Source organism: Eptesicus fuscus, chromosome 9 (assembly GCF_027574615.1).
Source record: "Eptesicus fuscus isolate TK198812 chromosome 9, DD_ASM_mEF_20220401, whole genome shotgun sequence".
NCBI classification, from domain to species: domain Eukaryota; kingdom Metazoa; phylum Chordata; class Mammalia; order Chiroptera; family Vespertilionidae; genus Eptesicus; species Eptesicus fuscus.
This window is the reverse complement of record NC_072481.1, coordinates 70,425,045-70,443,380: the sequence shown is the minus strand read 5'-3', so window position 1 is coordinate 70,443,380 and position 18,336 is coordinate 70,425,045. Positions and strand designations below refer to the sequence as shown.

At 42.2% G+C, this 18,336-nt stretch overlaps 1 non-coding gene and 1 pseudogene across 1 annotated transcript; both read left to right on the top strand.

Moving 5' to 3' along the window:
- LOC103298016 (60S ribosomal protein L4-like) overlaps positions 1-18,215 on the top strand; it is a 55,596-nt pseudogene extending 37,381 nt beyond the window's left edge.
- LOC129150400 (U6 spliceosomal RNA) lies at positions 5,416-5,521 on the top strand. The gene has a single exon (XR_008557151.1). It is a non-coding gene; the product is annotated as a U6 spliceosomal RNA (small nuclear RNA).
- Positions 18,216-18,336: the final 121 nt, after the last annotated feature.

Here is an 18,336-nt window from a genome sequence, read left to right as displayed (position 1 = left end):
TACTGTATTACTCCATTTATAGAAAATACTAACTGATATAGAAAATAGATGATGTGTGGTTACCTGGATAGGGAGTGGCTGGCAGGGAGTTACAGGGGTACCTGAAAACTTGTATGGGTGATTAATACATTCCCTATGCTGATTATGGTTATTGCTTCTCAGATGTATACATGTATCAAAACTTAACAAATTGTATACTTCAAATATATTCAGATTACTGTATATCAATTATACCTCAATAAAGGTGTTTAAAAATTATGAAAGGGATAGTTTAGCAAGGACTTGAAGGAAGTGAGGAAGTTAGCTTTGTGGATAACGGGAGATTATTAAAAAATTAAAACCTTTGCAATAGGCATTCTTTTTTTTTACCCAGAAACTTTCCCTCCTTCTGGTATAATAGCACCTTCTGCATCAATTAGATTTAAACCATTTTGGCTGCAAGTGACAGAAAATTCAAAATGCTAGGAGCTAAAACAAGCTAGAGTTTTATTTTTCCCTTCCATAAATCTAGGCAGTTCAGGGCTGGTATGACTCCATGGTCATCAGGGACCCTGATTCCTTCTTAATTTGTTGCTACAGCTTTTGTTTTGTGATACTGGCTATTCTAGGCCCAGCCAAAACACTTCCATTTCAGGTAGCAGGAAGGAGGAAAGGGACATGCCTCTCCTATTTAGGACATTTCCTAGAAGTTGCATACACTCTTCTGCTTATATCCCATTGGCTAGAGCTTAGTCACATAATCATAGGCAGGCAGGGAGAACTTGGAAATGCTGTCTCATTCTGAGCTGCCATGTGTCCAGATAAAAGTCAGAGGAAAAAGGAAAATAAAGAAATTGAGAGACATCTAATTAGTCCTTGCCATATCCACTTCTTTTTTGGAGACTCCTCCTCTCCTCTCCTCTCCTCTCCTCTCCTCTCCTCTCCTCTCCTCTCCTCTCCTCTCCTCTCCTCTCCTCTCCTCACCTCTCCTCTCCTCTCCTCTCCTCTCCTCTCCTCTCCTCTCCTCTTCTCTCTTCTCCTCTTTCAAGCATATGGCTCTATTGAAGACTGCCAATCACCTTAACACCAGGCTAGAGATGGGAGCATGACCAAAACTGGGCCAATGAGTGTGACTAACATGAGAAATGGGAACTTAGGAGCCCCTGGAAGTCAGAGGACAATCCTCAGAAAGCCAATGTGCAGAGGGCAGTGAAGACTGAAAGAAGGGTTCTGAAGGTGTTCAAATCCCAACTCCATTTACACTTGAGGCCTGCTTGGCTACATTCTCACCCCTCATTTTTGTTATCTAAGACAATATACTTTCTACAGCCCAATTATTAACCAAAGAAAACACTAAGGGACCAGTTTTGGCCCTTGAACAGGCCTCCTAAGGGACCAGCTTCTCTAAAGAACTAACATCTATATATATAAAAAGGCAATGACCGTGATGACTGAAGTGACCATTTGACCGGTCACCATGCGGTGCTAGCATAGATGCATAGACACAGGTAAAGTCTATGAGTGAACTAAGAATGAACACGACAAAAGCTTGCCTTCACAGAGCTTGCACTGTAAGAAGGTTAAGTCAGGGATGAGAATTCAAAATTGCCACCAGCACAGACCTGAGGTGCCACTTCTCAGAGCGGCCAGAGATACACCCAGTAGTGGACTGGGGGCATGATTGAAGGGCTAGCGCCAACGTGAAGGCGGGGCCGTTCTGGATTTCCCAGAGAAGCCAATGGCTGCCTAGGAGGCAGAGCTTTTGATGCTGACTAGCATAGAAACCGACCAATCAGAACCTAATCTGGGTGAACTGTGAAGGCAGAACCTAAGGTGGGGCTGAGGAGGGGTTTTAAGGGCAACAGCTGTTTGGTTTAAGGTGTAAGAAAGCAGTTCAATTTTTTAATGACCGGTTTGGCAGTATAGTGCATATGGCTGGCTATCAGTCCAGATATAAGGGTTATGTATTTTTAAAAAAATATATTTTATTGATTTTTTACAGAGAGGAAAGGAGAGGGACAGAGAGTTAGAAACATCAATGAGAGAGAAACATCAATCAGCCACCTCCTGCACACTTCCCACTGGTATGTGCCCACAACCAAGGTACATGCCCTTGACTGGAATCGAACCTGGGACCTTTGAGTCCGCAGGCCAATGCTCTATCCACTGAGCTAAACCAGTTAGGGCAGGGGTTATGTATTTTTGTCTGTCAAGAGCATCTCCTCCTGTTGAAAAAGGCTCTCCCCACCCCGCCTCATTTGAGCAATCCTATCCTATATAATCTATCTATACTAATAAAAGGGTAATATGCTAATTAGACTGGGTCAACTGGCCATCTTCCGGATGTTCAACTTCCTTCTGAACAAAGCCATGGTAGTGGGGGCTGAGGCAGAGGCAGAGGCAGTTAGGGACGATCAGGCTGGCAGGGGAGAGCAGTTAGGGGTGACATCAAACCAGCAGGGGAGAGCAGTTGGGGGTGAACTACGCTGCAGGGGAGGACCATTGTGGGCATCCAAGATGGCAGGGGAGGGCCGTTGGGGGTGACCAGGCCTACAGGAAAGGGCAGTTGGGAGTATGACCAGACCAGCAGGGGAGGGCAGTTGGGGGTGACTAGGTCGGCAGGGGAGGGCTGTTGGGGGTGACCAGGCTTGTAGGGGAGGGCAGTTGGGGGCATTAGGCAGGCAGGCAGGTGAGTGGTTAGGAGCCAGTGGTCCTGGATGGCGAGAGGGATGTCCCCTGAGGGGTCCTGAATTGGAGAGGGTGTAGGCCGGGCTGAGGGACAACCCCTCCCCCCTCTTCATGCATGAATTTTGTGCACCGGGCCTCTAGTAAGAAATATAAATGCTCCTTGCTGGTGTGGTCAAGTTGGTTGGAGTGTCATCCTGTGCACCAAAAGGTTGTTGATTTGATTCCCCATTGGGACATGTGCTCAGGTTGCGGTTCAATCCCCAGTCGTGTCACATATGGAAGGCAACCAATTGATGTTTCTCTCATACCTCTCTCTTTCTCACCTTCCCCCACCCTCTAAAAATCAGTAAAACATATCTTTGGATTAGGATTTTAATATATATATGTGTCTAGCAAACATGTAAAAAGAGGCACAATTTCATTTCTAATTAGGGAAATAATTGTTAAAACAAAGAAGAATACATTTTTGTTGGCCTAGCATATTGACAAAGTTTCAAAAATTGGATATCCAATCTTAGTGAGGAAATAGACATTTTAATAGACTTTATGAGAATATAAATTGGTACCATATTTGTGGAAAAATTTTTCCATCACCAACCACAATGTAAAATGCATGTATTTTTTGACCAGAAATTTTACTTTTGGAAACTGCACTCCAAAAAACTATGCATAAAGATATTTATTACATCAAATTATGCATAATGATATTTATTAAAGCATTATTTGGATAAGTAAAATTTGGAATCAAAGTGAAATATTGCCGAAACCGGTTTGGCTCTGTGGATAGAGCATCGGTCTGCGGACTGAAAGGTCACAGGTTCGATTCCGGTCAAGGGCATGTACATTGGTTGCGGGCACATCCCCAGTAGGGGGCGTGCAGGAGGCAGCTGGTCAATGTTTCTCCCTCATCGATGTTTCTAGCTTTCTATCCCTCTCCCTTCCTCTCTGTAAAAAATCAATAATAATAAAAAAAATTTAAAAAAAGTGAAATATTAATAAAAAGTTTCAATAAGTTATGGTACATTCACATGATGGCACATTTTATAACAATGTTATAATGAGGTCATTTATAACTATGGCCCTATGGTGTGTGTGAATATATTTTTAAAACTAGTATAAATAACCAGAGGCCTGGTGCATGAAATTCATTCACTGTGGGGGGGGGGTCCCCTCAGCCTGGCCTGCACCCTCTCGCAGTCAGGGACCCCTTGGCGCACATCCCTCTCGCAGTCTGGGACCCCTCACTCCTTACTACCCACCTGCTCTCTGCTCCTTACTGCTTGACTTGCTGCTCTTTCCTTAGAGCTGCCATGGAGTCAAGAGAGGCTCCCACCACCGCTGGTGCGCTTGCCAGCCATGAGCCCGGCTTCTGGCTGAGCGGTGCTCCCCCTGTGGGAGTGCACTGACCACCAGGGGCCAGCTCCTGCATTGAGCATCTGCCCCCTGGTGGTCAGTGTGCATCATAATGACCGGTTGTACTGGTCATTCCGCCGTAACAGTCACTTAGGCTTTTATTATATAGACTAGAGGCCCGGTGCATGAAATTTGTGTACAGGGGCAGGGTGTCCCTCAGCCCGGCCTGCAACCTCTCCAATCTGGGACCCCTGGGGGGATGTCTGACTGCCGGTTTAGGCCCGATCTTGCAGTTGAACATCCCTCTCACAATCTGGGACCACTGGCTCCTAACCACTCACCTGCCTGCCAGCCTGATCGCCCCCTAACTGCTCTCCTGTCGGCCTGATTGATGCCTAACTGCTCCCCTGCTGGCCTGGTTGTCCCCAACTGCCCTTCCCTGCTGGCCAGTTTGCCCCCAACTGCCCTCCCCTGCTGGCCTGGTCTCACCCCCAACTGCTCTCCCCTGCCAGCCTGATCTTGCCCCTAACTGCCTCTGCCTCGGCCCCCACCACCATGGCTTTGTTCGGAAGAAAGTCAGATGTCCGGAAGATGGCTGGTTGACCTGGTCTAATTAGCATATTACCCTTTTATTAGTATAGATAGGATGAATTTAGGTGGTATCATGTAGGTGATATACTATTAAATGAAAAGAACAAATTACAGAACAGTATATAAGATACAATCTCATTTATTTAAAAAATACACATGTATAGAAGCTGTCAAAATTTGGGATTCCTTAGCTCTCTGACTAAGACCTTGTTTTCACTTTTTAAAACCTCACAATGAGACAAAAATCAAAGATTACCCAGATAAAGACTTGTAAAAGAGGTTTGTTTTGTTTAATTGCAGCCCAAGGTGTGTGTGTGTGTTGTTGTTTTGTAGCCATTGTCCTGATATCAACCAAACTACCCCTGCCTGTCTGCCAGAGGGGATCTTGCTCATGATCTGAAAAGGATTGGGCCCCAGAGTGAGCTCTGCTCACTAAGCAATGAGCATCAGCAACAGGAGGGACCTTCTCTCCCTCTGTTGAACATTTGCCAAACCAAGTGAGCAAAAGTTCCAAAGTGGGGGAAATGTTCTGATGCTTTCTATTAATTTCCTCAGAGCACGAATTGTGACCCCATGATAATAGCCAACCTTGGCCTTTTACTTGAGACACAGAGGGATAGACAAGGTTCTTCTCCCTAGTCTTTTGTAGAAACACAAAAAGCAAGCATTGCTTTTTATACAAAGACACTTAAAGCAGGGTATTTATGGATGCTCCATAAATTCTCCTTTATTGCAGTTAAGAGTTCTACCTTCCTGGAATGACCATACAGATCTTGGTGTACCTTGTTTAAAAATAATAGACCTGTGCTCGCTTTGGCAGCCCATATACTAAAATTGGACCGATCCAGAGAAGATTAGCATGGTCCCCCACAAGGATGACACGCAAATTTGTGAAGTGTTCCATATTTTTTTTAATAAAGGTGTTTATTCTAAAAAGAAAGAAAAAGAAAGAAAGAAAGAAAGAAAGAAAGAAAGAAAGAAAGAAAGAAAGAAAGAAAGAAAGAATAATAGATCTTCCCAGTCGTCATGTCTCAGTGGTTGAGCATCGACTAGCAGGTTACGGTTCGATTCCCATTCAGGGGATATGCCCGGGTTGCGGGCTTGATCTCCAGTGTGGGGCATGCAGAAGGCAGCCAATCAATGATTCTCTCTCATCATTGATGTTTCTTTCTATCTCTCTCTCCCTCTCTGAAATCAGTAAAAATATATTTTAAAAAAATGAATAATAGACTGGCCTAGCTAGTTTGGCTCAGGGTGATAGAGCACTGGCCCGCAGACTGAAGGGTCCTGGGTTTGATTCCAGTCCAGGGCACGTGCCTCAGTTGCAGACTTGATCCCTGTGCAGGAGGCAACCATTTGTCTCTCTCACATTGATGCTTCTCTCTCTCTTTTTCTCGCCCCCTCACTCTCTCTAAAAATCAATGAAAAAAATATTTTCAGGTGAGGATTAACAAAACAAAACAAAAAAATAATAAAGACTATAATTATAGTCTGTTCATCTCATCTGCTCTCCGTGGAAAAAAAAGTCATTATCTAATGGTGTTAGGGGCATCAGGCTCCCTGCCTCCACCCCATATTCCTGCTACCCACTTCCTCCAGGGGATTTCCTTAAGGTTGTGCATAGACAAAGGTCTGGAAGGAGACACAAGAAACCATCCATCTCTAGTGGTTACCCAGCGGCCGCAAGAATAAAGAAGATGGGGGTAGGAAAGTTTTCTGTGTGGCCTGGATATTTTACATGTTTATTTCTTTTGTAATTAAAATTCTCTTTCCTGCTGAGAATTCATGCTGCATGTCTATTGTGTGTGTGTTGAAACGGAAACCCCTGCTCCCCCCAAATCTGAAGAACATCTTGGCCCTGTGTTTTCCAGTCCACCTCCAGGTGAAAGTTGGGTGGCTCTCTATTTAGGTGTGCACACTGGTTAGGTACTTTCCTTTCGTAAAGGGTATCTTAAATTGATCATCCTTAATTATACCATTCAACTTCTACACTTCAGATTCTTCCAAAAAGTACAACCTTGAATTATCTGGTGTTGAATTACTAGCAAAAGTTTAGTTGTAAAACCATGTTCAGGGATTTATAAAACAACAACAACAACAAAACCACACATCTCCTCTAGAGTTTTAGTTGATATTATGCATGGCTATTCAATGAAATGCTATGTAACCTTTATATTATATTATATTATATTATATTATATTATATTATATTATATTATACTATACTATACTATACTATACTATACTATACTAGAGGCCCAATGGGGTCCGGCCAGCCCGCCCCAATGGTGCTGGGCCAGCCGGGGGGTAGGGGATGTGGGAGGTTGGCCAGCCAGCCCCACCCCCTGGTTGAACTCCTGGTTGAGGGGACAATTTGCATATTAGGCTTTTATTAATAGGATTCTAATATGCTAAGTGTCCGACCATTGGTTAGACTGTTTGATCAGTCGCTATGATGCACACTGACCACCAGGGGGCAGACGCTCCTACTGGCTTCCCCTGCAAGCCTGATTGCCCCAACTGCCTTCCCCTTGCTGCTAGGGTCTGGCTGATTGGGACTGGGAGAGATGGGCCGGACATGCCCTGGAGCCAATCTCCTGCATCCCTCCCCGGGCCTCTAAAATAATTCTTCTAATTAATTTCCTTTCAATGTGCATGAATCTGTACACCAGACCTCTAGTTATATTGTTTTTTATGTCTAGGTATTATATTTTTCTACTTTTTTACTTTTCCTTTGCCCCCTTTCCACATTTATACTAGTACATTTTATTGTTATACTAGAGGCCCAGTGCACGAAATTTGTGCACAGGGGTGTGTGTGTCCCTCAGCCCAGCCTGCACCCTCTCCAATCTGGGATTCCTCAAGGGATGTCTGACTGCCCAGTAGAATCGGGCCTAAACGGGCAGTCAGACATCCCTCTCACAATCCAGGACTGCTGGCTCCCAACTGTTCGCCTGCCTGCCTGCCTGATTGCCCCTATCCGCTTCTGCCTGCCAGCCTGATCACCCCCCTAACCACTCTTCTGCCAGCCTGATCGATGCCTAACTACTCCCCTGCCAGCCTGATTGCCCCCAACTCTCCTCCCCTGCAGGCCTGGTCACCCCCAACTGCCCTCCCCTGCAGGCCTGGTCCCCCCCTAACTGCCCTCCCCTGCAGGCCTGGTCCCCCCTAACTAACCTCTCCTGTAGGCCTTGTTCACCCCCAACTGCCCTCCCCTGCAGGCCTGGTCACCCCCAACTGCCCTCCCCTGCAGGCCTGGTCCCCCCCAACTGCCTTCCCCTGCAAGCCTGATTTCCCCCAACTGCCTTCCCCTGCAGGCCTGGTCACCCCTAACTGCCCTCCCTGGCCAGCCTGGTTACCCCTAACTGCTCTCCCCTGCAGGCCTGGTCCCCCCCAGCTGCCCTCCCCTGCAGGCCTGGGTCCCCTGCAACTGTCCTCTCCTGCAGGCCTGGTCTCTCCCAACTGCCTTCCTCTGCCAGCCCGGTCACCCCTAACTGTCCTCCCCTGCAGGCCTGATCACCCCCAACTGCTCTCCCTTGCAGGCTTGGTCCCTCCCAACTGTCCTCCCCAGCAGGCCTGGTCTCCCCTAACTGCCCTCCCATTCTGGCCTGATCACCCACAACTGCCCTCCCCTGCTGGCCATCTTGTGGTGGCCATCTTGTGTCCACATGGGGGCAGCCATATTTGACCACATGGGGGCGGCCACCTTGTGTGTTGGAGTGATGGTCAATTTGCATATTACTCTTTTATTAGATAGGATTTTATGTGTTTGTATACATGATCGCAAATCTCTCTCTCTCTCTCTTTTTTTTTAATAAAAGGTACCAAGGGATTCACTTTATCTTTGGAGCATAAAATTTGCTAAACTTCACATGATTCAAACCAAGATTTTGAAGTGTTGTATAGGTTTCTGATTATACCATACTAACACCAGTGTCCTCAACAGTGAACTCTGTTGTCACAATTCTAGAGTGACCATGAGAGTTGCAGACCTCTGTGAAGTCAACATTGTCTAGTTCAAACTATTGTATCTTTGGTTAGTGAAAAAAAAGTCCTAAGACTTGAACTCTATATTATGCTAAGTGAAATAAGCCTATCAGAGAAAGACAAATACCATATGATTTCACTCATATGTGGGATTTAATGAACAAAATAAACAAACAAAATAGAAACAGACTCATAGATACAGAGAACAGACTGACAGCTATCAAGAGGAGGGAGTTTGGAGGGCTAGTGAAAAAGGTGAAGGGTTAAGCAAAAAAACCCCAAATAAACCGAACCTTATAGATATAGACAACAGTATGGGGATTACCAGAAGACAGGAGGTGGGGGAAGGTGGAAGAGTTAAAGGGGGATAATAGTGACTTAAGGAGATTTGACTTTGGGTGTTGAACACACAATACAATATACAGATGATATATTACAGAATTGTACACTTGAAACCTATATAATTTTGTTAACTAATATCACCCCAATAAATTCAATAAATTTTTTAAAGACTTGAACTCTAGGCCCAGTTAATTAATTCACTTATTTAAATAGTTATTACTAGCTTACTATGCACCAGGCATGCAGTTAGGTTCTGTGGATACAATGGTAAACTAGACATGGCCTATGCCTTCATAGATTTTATAATATAGAAGGGAAGAAAGACATTAATCAAATAATTCCAAGAATGTAATTACAGGTCATAAATAGGTTCTGGGAGCATGTGATGTGGAATAGAACTTACCTTGAAAGTCAGGGAAGATGTCTTTGAATTGAGATCTGCAGGATAAACAGAAGCGTGGGGGCGGGGGCGGGGGCGGGGGAAGGGAGAGGCAAGAAGCATTTGGGGAAGTGATTAACAGAAAGTTACCACAAAATCCATTTAGTAGTAGGGAGCACAGCACAGTGGAGGAACCTAAAGAAGAGCCTTGGCTAATGCAGACATTTGGGGGACAGTGGTGCCAGCTGAGGCAACAGCAATAGACAGGTGGAACGCCAGTAAATCATTGAACCGTTTTAAATAATGACTAACCACGTGAGCTATGATAAATGATCCAACCTTTACAAGCCTGTTTTCTTGGGTGTAACACTCTGATCTTTAAGTACATGGTGATGCCAAAGTATCTACAGAATTACCATTGAAGTTACAAGGGGATTTAAGCTAAACTTTCTCTAGGGACCAGCACACTGAAAATGTCTGTTTACTCCAGAGAAAGCCATCTATAGAAAAGGGGCTCTTGCGTTTCTTTTTTGAAAATCAAATTATGCACCATGAAAAAAAGTCTCAGGTGTAAATATTTAAAAATTGTGTGATAGTAACCTAGAGGGACTGATGTCTGCCCCATCCCCTTCAGGTATCGAACTTTTACTTAAAGGTTTTATTAACATCCACAGAAAACTTACAATATGCAAATCGCTTTCAGATACATTTAATCCACATAACAAGCCTGTGACTTAAGGATCATTTTTTTTTTTTTTTCAGAGATGAGGAAACTGGGGGGCAGAGAAATTAGGTAACTTACTCAAGGCCATAAAGCTGGAAAATTACTGAGCTGGGATTCAAATTCAGGTGGTCTGATCCAAAGCCATATAAATAACCTCACCATAGGAGTCTCAACAAAACTGAATGTGGCCCCGAATTGCCTGTCAGACCTTGTAGTGACTGTGAAGAGGAGGAGGGCATGGAAAACTTGGATCTATCAGTTCTCACTCCATGAACCCAATGCAGAAGAAATCTTATCTTCTAAGAAAATGCCCTCATCTTCTGTTATGTTAGAAATAAGGTGAGCCCCCCCCACCCCCACCGCCAAAAAAAAAAAAAAAAATCAGGGGTCCTGGTAGAACACAAAGGATACTCAGGAGCCAGACAGCAAGGCAAATATCTTTACTCCTGCAGGAGGGTGTACACGCATAGGGTCTGGCAGCACGCACACTGAGTGGGCGGTCCACTGGGGCTTTTATACTTGATGCACATCATCTGTCCCTCACTCTTGATTGGTCTGAGCTTAGGCTCACACTCTTTCACGATTGGCTAATTTAAAGGAAAAAGGGAGGTGTTGACCTTTGCCATTTCAAAATGGCAGTTGCCTAAACTCCCTTCTTTGACGAAAAAGATTACTTGTTTCTTTTCACATGCTATCAACCCAGTCAGGTAAGGCATGAGCAGAAAGTCATTTATTTATCAAAGTAACTACATGAGATGGTCCCCAGCTTAAAAGAAGGAAGTGAAACAGATATATCCTTCTGCCTAAAGAGATATAATATTGTTTGCACAGATGGCCTTGATAGGGGGTGGGTTCTGAGAGACCTGTACTTTATAAAGAGAAGCGAAATGTCACCAGACTTTCATATCTGTAGAATTTTGTTGGCTTTCTATAAAAAGGGAGAATATAACACGGTAACAGCTGTCAACAGTTCTGTTTTAGTAAGGAAACCACCTTTGGAACAAAATCAGACCCACATTGGGATGCAATAAGATGTCCTAGAGACAGCAAGTTCTGATTTGCTCTGTGATTGTTAAGAAGCAAGCTCTCCAATCTTTCTGAGTCAATGGGCAGGATCTATTTTCAGTTCTCAACTTGTCCTGAGTCGCTGTAAGTCCCTTGCCAAGTTGAATCAGTGTAGCATTGGTGGGAACCTGTGAAGAACTCCACATACTCAGGGAGAGAGCAACAGAGTGCTGTGAACTTTTATTTGGGTAAAAGTGCTCCAAAGTGAAGAAATTAGCAAGCAATCTAGTCATGGAGTCAAATCTTTTGTTAACAGAAGGAAAAGGGAGGACCTGCTCTGGTTGGCCCAACTCCATATTCCCTGGGCAACTACGGTTTCCTTTTTTCTAATTCTCCCGACAGTCCCAAGGTGGATGCCAGTTGGCCTGCAAATCAAGGTTTCTTAGCAGACTTCTTTGCCTCGGTGCTTGATTTCTGCTGTCCAGACCCCTTGCAGAGGTCATGCTCTTACCTCCTGACCCGCTTTTGTTCACTGGGTACCTAACCACCTGCCTGGCTTTTTGCATTCCTGGTCTCTTAAAGCATTTCTTTGGGATTTCTGGTCAACTTGGTTGCTGTCTGCTTGCCTAGTTTCTGGCACACTTTAAATTCTGCCTGCCTTTGGCTTCTGAATCACCGATCTTTCCTGTCCTCTGGTTCTTGTGTACTTCTAGGCTCCTGTTTTTCTATGCTTGATGGCCCGCTGCCTAGCAGATACCCACTGCCAGCTTCCTCTACCTGTTTGATTTTTTTTTTTAAAAAAACCTGTTTTTGCAAATCACCACCATTGTGCACAATCCCAGAACTGACACTTTTAGAGTTAAGGTGGAGCAAATCAAGAGGAAATACTCTTTTGGAAAGAGGAAATGCAGATTAAAGGGGAGGGTTTGCTTAGCCTTCTTTAGGTGTGACTCTCAGGAAGGCAAAAACAGAGAACATACAGTTTAAAAGACCCGAATTCAAATAGAAACTTTATTGTTGGTAATGCAAGCAATAAAATAATTATCTAGGAAGAATTTAAAGTAAGAACTTTGCTAGATCATTAATTCTTAATTTCTACTTTTCATATAAAGAATATTTTGTTCCTTTGACGTGTGTTTTTAGCTTATCACCAAATTTTTAACATGTAAATTTAGATTTTTTTAAAATAGGTAAAATATTTTAACATTCACAAACACTTGTGAGAGAGAATTTATTTTTAGTGTCCCAAGTTTGAAACTAGTGTTTAATTAATCTAATTGAATTGTGCCATTTCATAGGGATACACTGGCTCTTTTTTGAAAGGTTATAGGAATTGAAGAGAGTCCACTTTTTATTAGAAGAGTTCATTCTTAAGGCATACATACAGCCAGCTGTTCCCTATCGACAATATATTTTTCATATAAATAAATATATAATACTCTTGTCCCTTAAAAATTTGCAAATTATGTGATTCTAGGATTGTATAGTTGTAATTTTGCTTGAAATTAGAAAGACAAATCCAGTCATTTCTATATTTTCCAGAATAGTATGTGAATGTTCCAATATGCCTTCATATTGTTAACCCAAATTCAAACTGCACCATAGCTTCAAGTCTCTGCAAATGCACTGGGCACAGTCATGGAGATCATTGGATTCCATTACACAGTTCTTCAACACTTTTTTTTCAAATAATCAACTCTTCTTTAGTTTCTTCCTACTTGCCTTTTGGCTTCTTCATTTCTTCCTCATTAGCTTCTGTAATAAGGCAACCCTAAAGGAAATGAGGGCAACTAGGACACTTGAATTCTTTTTTCCACATACGGTTGGGTGGCGATGAAGCAGCAAACCCACCACCTAAAACACAGTGTAGAGAACACCTGGGCTTTGCAAATCCATGCACTTCTTTAGCAACTGCAGCACTTAGCAAGATATGGTTTTCAGGTTTGAAAAAGACAATAATGTTTTCTTTCTGATTCTCTGACTTCTTTTATTCTTCTGAGGCTTAATATTCTAAGAAAAGAGGCATATTCACTGGGGCTTTTTTTTCTCTCTCTCTCTCTCTCCATTAGGATAATAGATAACTGGTGTAAAGATTTATTCTCAGCTATACTTGTATAATCTTGGTTTTATTTTAAGCCGAATGGAGCAAAGCAGCAGAAATATGTGGGGCGTCAGATAGCCTGTGATAAAATTCTGGTTGTACCGCTTTCCAGCATGACCTTCGGCACATTCCTCAACCTCTTCTCACCTGAGAAAGACTTTTAAACAATTTCAACCCCACAGCCTGTGCTCTATGGTCAAGTCATCCTGGACACTGTTTTTACTTTGATAATATTCTAACCTCTCTCCACGTCTCCTTGTTCTCATAATTAGACCTGGGTCTTTGTCCCTATTCCAAAATTTACCTTCCAGTTGCCTGTCTAGCACAGTAGATCACCTCTAGGTTTAGAGCCCTGCCCTTCACACCAATGGTGGTTGTAGACACTGACAATCTTTGGCCAGACCTTCCAGCAACCACTTTCAACTTACTTGCTTATCTGAATCCCAGAGTACTATCTCCCTGTGAGCGACTTGACTCTGTGCCTACTTGACTCAATGTACATCGCTGCCTTGGGCCCTGTATTGACAATCGCTTTCATGAACTATGGCCTGATATTTTGAAATAGTTTGAATAAATACCTGTTGGCATGTCAGTATTCTTAAGCTCCAATCCTATCCCAGGGGCTATATTCAAGAATGGTTCTCTTCCCCTCTCTGGTATTAGCAGGCCATACCCAACCTATTTCTGAGTGCCAGATATATGATTCTGGATTGTAGGATACCATAGCAGCAAGAAATTGTTAAACTATGTTCACTATATTCTGTTTAATAAGACAGGAATATCGGTGACATAGCTCAAAAAGATCTCTATTAGTGTAATAATGGTCAAGTTTTACAAGAGTCGGAACTTAAAGAGACTAGTATTGTTTACTAAGAAAACACATTTGTGTGGAAAAGCTCATTCCCCAAATACTAAAAAATAAGGGTTTTTTAATTGATTTTTAAAATATATATATGAGAAATATTGATCGGCTGCCTCCCGTATTCTCAGCTATACCCCAACCAGGGACGGAACCCACAATCTGGGCATGTACCCTGACTGGGAATCAAACCCTCTACTTTTCGGTGTATGAGACGACACTCCAACCAACTGAGCCACACAGCCAGGGCAAAAATGAGTTTTTACCTAAAGCATTTGGGGAAGGTTTGTTGAAGATGGCTCCCCATGAATTTGTTCATAACAAATTTCATAAGCATGGTTGTAAACCAATCTACTCATCCAATTACACTTTTGAATTAAAAAACACACACATTGTCTTTTAAAAAAATCATCGTACATGCCTTCTAGGATGATATTTTATACATCTGTGTGTGGATAGTGACTACTCTGTGCTAGGCATTATGCTAAAAACTTTATAAAATATATACTCATTTACTCCACACACAGGTTCATCAACCTGTTACTAAAGAGGAAACTGAGGCATAGAGATTTTAACTAACTTTTCCAAGGTCACAGAGCTAGAAAGTGGCAGAATCAGACAAACAGATGCTGTCTCTGGATAGCTCCTAATCATTACATGAAAACAAAAAAAACACTGAAAAGGAGAAAAGAAAAAAGAAAGAAAAATAACTCAGGAAAGATAAGGAATATGCTCCATATGAAGGTTGGAACCCTTACTACATTTTCTGAATCATTCAGTTCTAAGTGGATTTTACTTGGAGTAATCAGTAAGGAAACATCTGGGTTCTCGAAGATCCCTGCTGTCATCTGAGAGAATTGGATGCTTCCTGCGTTTAGATGGTTATTCCTGTTCTCAAGAGAATTGGGAAACATTTAGGGCTGGTCTTCAGAAGGAAGAAAACACCATAAATCACCCAGTGAGCAGTGCTGTGGAAGTGCTATCAGGTAGTTCTATGCTGCATGATGTCTCTATGCAATCGTCCCCTTTGGTAGAGAGCATGGCATAGCCTTCTACACAAAAGTAACAGAGTAGTGAAACCATATTGTAGATGCTGTTCGAATATTATGATACTGACAGTTTGTCTATAAAAAGCCCAGAGACTATTGCCAGAGGCTGAAAATATTCTCAGACACTTCCATGTCCCACTTGTTCATAACCCACCATAATAAGGTAATTCCTTCAATAACTCCCATTGGCAGGTTTTATAAGATCATTTCTGACACTCTTGCTACAGTCATTGTGAATTTTCAATATAAGGCTTTAAGTGCAACATTTTCATTAAACGGAATTTCAATTTCCAGAATTATAGTGTAATGCCTCGAGTCAGACAAAATCCTAACACCGAATTATTATAGGTTGTTCCTTTCCTTAAGAAACTATTCCACAAAAACCAACCAAAAAAACAAATAAATAAGTAAAAACCAATATTTCTTCAGTACCGGTAAGAATAAGTAATGGAATAAAGATTATCATTTATGCCCAGCAGGTGTGGCTCAGTGGTTAAGCGTCAACCTATGAACCAGGAGGACACAGTTTGATTCCTCCTCAGGGCTCATGCCCGGATTGGGGGCTTGATCCTTACTGTGGGGTGTGCAGCCGATCAATGATTCTCTCTCATCATTGATGTTTCTATCTCTCCCTTCTTCTCTGAAATCAATAGAAATAAAATTTAAAAAGATTGTCATTTATGATACCATTTCAGATTTTGAATATTCTTTTCAAGTTTAAAAAAACATTGTTAAAATCTTTTTTTTTTGTTTTTACTTTTCAGCCTCATTTATTCATTCATTTACTCTTTCAACAAATGTTTGTGTATTACCTTCTATTTACCAGATGATATAGTAGGCATTAGGGACATAACAATGACTTAGAATTCTAATCATTCCCTTTATTCTGAATAGTTCTATATTAAAACCAGATACAGAAAATACCTGCCCTACTTCATATTATGTTTCTTGTTTTCTACACTCTTAACATCATTTTATAACATTTTGTATACAATAGATTCACGTTTGGTGGTGGTGTTAGTGGAAAATCAGGAAACCATTATAGTTTTTTACTCAATATCCAACTTGCCTTTTAATAGGAGATAAAAGAGAGCCCTGTCTCTCATTTTAGTCTACATTCTCATGACTTACAACAGACTTCATTTTTCCTGCGGTGCAAATTCAGCTATCACCTTGCCTTACCAATAACGCTCTATACCATCTAGTGAGTGTAGGCTGAACAGTGTAAAATTTATCTGTCTATTTTGTTTTGGGGAAATTTCATGTAAAATATGGGTTCCTTTTAACTGAATCATTAATCCAGAGCCTAATTTCCTCTTTTTCATTCTCTTCACTAGCCCATTTCTTGCTTCCCATTTTAAAACTTCAAAGAAGTCTCTGATTGAGCCTACCTTCCCAAATCACTCACTATGAGGTTAACTCAGAGGTCACAAAGTCAAATGCCTACAGGGATCAACCTGGAAAGATAATTAAGCTCTGGGGGCTGGAGCAGGAAAATTAGGGAGAAAGGGAGACTGTGGTGAACTGCAGAGCACAGGTCCCACAGAGAGGAGGGTGTGGCGCTCCGTGCCCGCTCATCGCTGTTGAGTGAATGCAAGGCTTGGTTAGCTGATCATTTTATTTTCAAAAAAGTTAGAAATCTTGACCTCTATGTAAAATGTCCCAAACTGTAAATGTTGGGCCAAACAAAACATGTCTGCCAAGGGCTGCCATTTGCAATCTCTGCTTTCATTGGTACTGAACTCAAAGAACAAAACGCACCATGGGTTTCTGAAATGTCCTTGAAGAATGTGAGGTGAATTCTGTGATCCAACCCCACTATCAAGGGAAAGGGAAAGGAAGGGGTCTTACCAGGAGTGTGATTTGATATTGGTCTAATTAGTCCATTTTCATTAATCTAATTAGTAAATTGTCATTCTGTCGTTTTTAAAAAAAAATGTAACAATACATTTTTTTTTTAATGTAAGGAAAGGGGGATAAAATATATATATTCAATTTAAAAATACATGATCAATTTTGCTTTTACTTATATATATATAAAGGAACACTGGCACTAGAAAAAGGCATTAAAAATTAACAGAAGTAATTATCTATGCAAAGCAGGGACAAGATAGAAGGGCATGAGTATGAGAATAAGACTTCTCAATGTGTACTTTTTATTTAGTTTTATTTTTTGAACCAAGTGAGAGTATTACATATTCAAAAGTTAAAATTTAAAAATAAAAGTAAAAGGCATTAAAATGTCAATTTGTGGTATCAACGGAGAGTACACACCATAGTACGGCCTTTTCCTCTCCCCGTCATGGCGTGTGCTCATCCATTGATATCTGTGTGCCCCAAAAAGGGGGAATCACCTGGCAAAAAATGTCACTTTGCCAATATGGTGAACTTTGTACACCAACCTGAGGAAGAAAAAATAGACAGCCCTATGCTGACAGTGAATTGGCAGGTCATCAAACCTGCCAGCCTTGGGGTACTGGCAGAGCTGTGGCTCAGATTCCCAGAGTTCAGGGTGGTGGGATTCATTGTCCTGGCCAGGGTACTTTTACGGTAGGGGTTGCATGTTTGCACAACCCAAACCTGGCACTGTTGGCAACTTTAGAGTGAATAAAACCCAGGAGAGATATGCCACCTGCTCTACCCTCGCTATCTCGGCCTTACCAGCACTGCTCATGTCTAAAGGTCATCACACTGAGGAAGTTCCTGAACTTCTTTGGTGGCTGAAGATAAAGTGGAAGACTACAAGAAGACCAAGGAGGCTGTTTTGCTCCTTAAGAAAGTTAAGGCCTGGAATGATATAAAAAGCTCTATGCCTGGGGTGGGCGAGGGGGCAGGGACGGGCTAGAAGGGGTCAATGGGGGCAAAAAGGGGACATATGTAATACTTTCAACAATATAGATAACAAGAAGAATAATAATAAAAATTCCAAACCTGTTAAAAAAAACACAACTCTATGCCTCTCAGCAAATGATAACTGATAAGGGCAAAATGAGAAACTGTTATTATATCTAGTGTAGAGGCTCTTGCATCATCTATACTGAGGACAACGGTATCATTAAAGCCTTCAGAAACATCCCTGGAATTACCTGCTTAATGTAAGCAAACTGAACATTTTGAAACTTGCCTCTGGTGGGCATGTGGGCTGTTTCTGCATTTGAACTGAAAATGCTTCCCGTAAGTAGATGATCTGTATGGCACCTGACGTAAAGTTGCCTCCCTCTTGAGCAGTGGTCGGCAAACTCATGAGTCAATAAACCAAAATATCAACAGTACAACGAT